The 5,719-nt window shown below is 36.7% G+C and overlaps 1 pseudogene; it reads right to left on the bottom strand.

Annotated features, from left to right (window-relative positions):
* Positions 1 to 340: 340 nt before the first annotated feature.
* LOC125847093 (probable disease resistance protein At4g27220) lies at positions 341 to 4,921 on the bottom strand (annotated as a pseudogene).
* Positions 4,922 to 5,719: the final 798 nt, after the last annotated feature.

Below are 5,719 nucleotides of genomic sequence, written 5' to 3'. Positions count from 1 at the left end.
ATCTAGTGCTTATTACCTTCCTAGCTTCAAATTCTTAGACAACGCTAGCTTTTGCCATCACTAGCTTCGGCTCCGTTACCATCACAAGCTTCTTGTTCCTGGGAGCAGAGATTGCAAAACAACAGAGATGATTACCTTAGTAAGTATAATTATTACTTGAAAGAAATGAAGAGAATGCTGATGCTTTAGATTTCTATTTGGAAATATTAGGGCAAGTAAAAGAAAGTTGCTTCAAGTGACACATATGAATAATTATCTGAATAGTACTACAACTATTTAGTAGTTAAAATGGAAAGAGAGCACCAGAAGAGGTGTGTATTAATGCATGAGACAAATATAATTAGTTATATGACGGAGTACAAGACAAACCTAAATTGAAGAGCTGTTGTATCGCTTTATTGAGATCATCTTTCACCTCAGCATAGTCCACAATCAGTCTTTCCAGATTCTGTGTACTCACAGATCCCATGGAAAACGTCTTCATTTGAGGGCAGCTGTTAATCCTCACTTCTCTGAGAAATGGAAATTCAAGAGCATGCTTCGTCAAAAAGAAATGCCCCAGCTTTGGTAGCTCTTCGAGCACCAACTTTTCTAACCGGGGAACTAAGGGCTTAGTAGTCATTTCTTCTACTAGTTGTTCCTCTTCTGTGATCACTTCTTCCATTGATTGGCAGGCTTCTATGCTTAGAGTTTGGAGATTCAGAACACTTCTGGCCACTGATGGAGACATCAGGTTTCTCAATTTGAGTAGCAATATTTTAAGTTTGCTGAAGTAGTCAGTTGGAAGTTGATGAGAGCATAGAGCAGCTATGCTGTTAGCCCCATTAAGTTGTAGCTCCTCCAGGTTGGGACACAAAACCTACAAACGTTGAAGGCTTTGTATTTTTCATAAGGGATGAAAATTCAATATAGATTCAAGTATAATCAAGAAATGAACCATATCTCATCTTACATCAAGGTAACAGGAAGTGAATAGCTGGGATTTTTAATTCATGAAATTTACTTCAAGTACAAACTGACAAAAAGGCATCACGATTCATTGCTTTAACTTAGGTTAATCCAGGATTTGAAGTTATAGGTTCCTATAATAAGCCACAAGTTAATATACAATAATAACTGGATTCGGAGTTAAAGGTAATTATAGATATTCAGGAATTTCTCAATACGAATACATGGTAGGCAACAATACACTATTGGGTTCACGTGAACCCAGTGCTTTAAGCTAGATCCGCCTCTGCTTTACGATAGGGTTAATTTCACATATAGCAGGTCAATTTTACCCACTTACCCATTTTAACAGTAAAGTTACAGAACCAATCTATTGCTGCATTAAAGTTTCTAAATTTTACCCACTTAAAACAATAAATTTATTAAAATATTTTGTCGCATCAAATAAAAATTTTGTTTTTGACCAACTCGTTCCCTAGAAGCAAAAGTGAGTGTGATGTTCTTTAGTATTCCATCTATTTCCCTTCAGACTTTTTGTCATTGTGGTTGGAGTTTAGGGGGCCGTCTACATTTTGTTTCTGTTGCTTGAAGACATATTTATTTATATGTATGTGATCAATATTAACTACAGGATGCAGCAAACTAATTGACACCATGTCTGGTAGACATAAAAGCACATAGGTCAGCAAGTAAGATTTTGATAATATTAGTGTTATAAAGTTTGTTCTTTGTTCTGTCATTCCCTTGTCCCAAGTTTCCACTTACCAAGAACTATGATAAACAGGCTGTAATTTACTTACCAAGGTAAAAAATAGATCTTTATAAAATTTCAATAATCATTGTGTAAGTAAAGATCTTTAATACTCAAGTATAATGTAATATTTTAATTCATAAAACCCCTCCAAGTACAAACTGAAAAAGATTGTTTTTCATGATATAGCACTTGTAGAATAGAAGAAGCACACCTTTTCATCAAAAAGAGGATTTGAGCCGGCGATAGAGTTGTTGTCTATAGGCCAGAAATTTTGGAACTCCGGTAACTCCCAGAAGCACAAGATTTGTAACTGAGGAAAATCAATGCCCTCAACAGTGTCACTGCAAAAGTGAGTGAAGCATTCCAGAAAATGAAGGTCCAAGTAATATAAATTGGGGAACTTCATTACTTGGACCATGTTCCCTTCTGATCTGATATGTGTCCTCTGAGAGATTTCCTCTTCCTCGTCATTACTGCAAGCTACTGTCGAGTATGACGAACTCAAGGACGGGCTAAAAAGATAGTGTAGACTACAAAATCTAATTACCTCCAGTCTTTCAAGTTTGGGGAATGGAATATTATTCTGACAGTGGATATCCAAGAGATGTGTCATTGAATCACAATCAGCTAGGAGGAGATCTTTCACGTTCTGTAGTCCATCTCCCAGCAACTCGGTCAGCACATTCTTGGAGCCATTTCCTCTTGAATGTACAAGTTCCGCTCTTCTTCAACATGCGGCAGATCCAATCACCCAATGGGGTGGTCTCAATGACGTCCAGAACCATAATCCTGTGGTAATTATCCATAAGTGAACTATCGTGGTAACTACGAACTTGTTGGCCCATATTTAGATAATACCGTGTCAACTTGGAGGAAAGGTCCAAGTTACTATGAATTACATCACCAGAACATTCCACTAATGTTAGTCCCTCTAATCAAACTAGTCTTGATAAGACCCCAGGTGAAATATTTTCAAGTGGTACTCTCAATATTTTCAAGTGGTACTCTCTCATTCCAAAACTCTAACAAAATTAAATTGGTCAATTTTCCTATCTCCACTGGAAGCACCTCTAAAGTAGAATCTCTAATAGTGAGAATCTCTAAAGTGACAAGTTCGCCAATAATTGATATGTCATCCAACCTTAAATTAATCAGAGACAGTGTCTGCAAATTTGACAACAACTGAACAGATTTTGGGAAGGGCAAAATGGAGTCCTCATATCCACTTAGGCTTAAGACATTAAGCTTATTCATTCCAACAAAAATATCATCCTGTAATTTGAATGGCTCTTCAAATAGTTTTAACATTAGAAACTCAAGTCTTGGGAAAAATATTGGTTTAGGAAGCTCATCATTTTTTTGTGCAACAATTGACATGTGACTGTATGACTCGTAAGAAGTTTTTCTTGGGAACTCTTCTGAGTTCACACTGTGACTTACCATAAAAACATGCCTTCCCTCAGAGGCGATATATATAGCCACGTCTCGGACCACATCATGCATTTTGACATAATTTTTGCCTGAACCTTGGGATAGCAAGAAACGATCCTTCAATGTTTCTAACAGATAACACACCCTCTTTCTTGCTTCTTCTAAATTTTCAATTTCTGAAAAGATGCCAAGCCCCATTCCGTATCTAAGTAATTGTTCATGCCAGATATTACTATCTTCCTCGAACAAGGAACAAAGCAAAAACAAGTACCTGACTTCATCACTTTCCAACTGATCATAGCTTAGCTTGAGAGATTGATACACATTTTTAATCACGCCTGGGATATTTTTTGGTGTGGATTTTTGTAATTGCTTAAGGGCATCCTCCCATGAAGACTTGCTTTTACACTTCAGCGCTCCTGCAACTGTAATAATTGCAAGCAGCAACCCCTTGCATTCTTTCACAACATCTTTTGCTGTGTGATGAAGAGAAAGATCAGCTACCGAATTACTGGCTTTCTGTCTGAAAAGGACCCATGCTTCCTTTTCAAGTAAGATTCCAACTTCTATGATCTTTCAAGCCTCCATTGTTTCACAAACATCTCGGAGTCGCGGCGTTGTCAATGTTACTTTGCACCGATGGTTGTGATTGCTACCACTAGGAATTCCAAGCTTGTTCAGATCAAGAGCCTCCCAGACATCATCCAAGATTACAAGGATGCTGTCCTGACCCATTAACCTTGAACGCAACTGATCTCCACGATTCCAAAAATTGTCGCCTTGTAATGTTAGACCGATTCCTCCAGCTATCTCAGCTTGAATTGTTTTCAAGTCTGGTTGTTGACTGACAGTTACCATGACAACCTCATCAAAGAACCTTTCTTTTTTCGCCTTTGCTCTTATTTTCTCAACGAGTGTCGTCTTACCTACACCACCCATACCACAAATCCCAATAACAGTGACATCCTCATCTCTCAAAGCTGCCATGACCTCTTCCTCTTTCAATTTTCTAGAGTCAAACTCCTCACCCATAGCTTCAATTTCAACTGCAGGTGGTGCAGGATAGGAGAAATCAACATAATCTTTTCCATCATTTCGAAGTTCAATCACCTCTAGTGTAATTCTCTTAGCTCTCTTGCTCAACGAGTAACGTGACTTCAAATTTGGACACCAACCACAGAAACAACCTCTTTCAACCTCAACTCTACCACGCATTACACCTTCCACATCTGAATTAATCTTAGTAACACTATTTAACCAAGCTTCAACGTCTTGTGAAATGACTTGCGAGTTTCTCCGTGCAGCCTCCGCTCTTTGCTGCACCCCACTTGTAACATTGCCCATCTTCTGAGATTCATTATCCAAATATGTGATGTTGCTGTTGTAGTAAAAGAAATACCCAATCCGTTGCGCAAGTGGCTGCATCAAGCAATCTGTAACTTTCCCCACACACAGAGATAAGAATTCCATTCTTTGTTGAAAGGGAATCTGAAAAGGGAAAGGAGTTGACTGAAAACTCTATAGTACTTTCTCACTTGGTTCATACAAAAAAGAACAGATCTTGGACCCAGTCACCTCTAAATTATGTATTTTCTCTTCCTCTGTGTTTCCCCCTTTCTTCCCTATTACTAGTTCCCTTCTCCTCAGTTGGTGAATGACAACTTCAAAATAACTAGCATACACAAACTAAACAGCAAATTGAGGTATTGTTGAATGAAAAGATGAATACTTGACATCATACTTACCTTGTTCTACAATGGCATAGTGATTACTGGAACTGAACCCTAGATTTTATCCCATTCTGCTAATTAAGTCGCTTGAACATCTCCCTATGTAGTTAAGTGGACCTCAATTTCTTCTATCCAACCCTGCTTTTATCTCCAACACTAGAAAGTAATGGCCCGTGCCAATATTATTATGTAATATTTCTTTTTTTTTTTGTTAAATTTGTTTTTATGTAAAATTGGAGAAAAAAATTTGATGAATTTATCGGTGTGTTCTGTAAAATATTAATTTTCTATACTTGATGAGGTAAAATTTTTGCAACATATTTCCTCTAGAAAATAAGTTTTTTTTCTTCTTTTGAAATGAGGAAATGATTTCTATAATAAATATCATAACTTGATATCAATTAAAAGTTGGATTACAAGTATGTAGCGTAAGATAACCTTGCATATTAATCGTTTGTTGATATTTTAAGGAACTAAGTTTTACAAGATAGTTATGTACACTTACTTTACATAATAACAAAATGTGATACATTGTATAGAAAATTAGTTGAGATGCAGATTGAGTTGTTTTGATCTTTGATCAAAAGATTAAGACCTAATACATATGAGTGAAGAAGAAAAAATATTATTCATAAATTACAAGATTGGAAAAAGAATCAAATCACAGTTGCTTGAAATAGGAGGTATGTACATACATGAAAGCAAGTGTACAATTACTTCAATATAATGACTTAAGAACCAAGTGCAAGGCTGATAAGGCTAGGTAGATAGCTATTGTTTTCGAGGTCGGCCAAAGCAGAGACAAATTCATAAACACAAATACAAATAAAGTTGTGGAGTTTATTCTTTAAGTTCA

Source organism: Solanum stenotomum, chromosome 12, assembly GCF_019186545.1.
Source record: "Solanum stenotomum isolate F172 chromosome 12, ASM1918654v1, whole genome shotgun sequence".
NCBI classification, from domain to species: Eukaryota; Viridiplantae; Streptophyta; class Magnoliopsida; order Solanales; family Solanaceae; genus Solanum; species Solanum stenotomum.
This window is presented reverse-complemented; position numbering and strand designations above follow the sequence as displayed.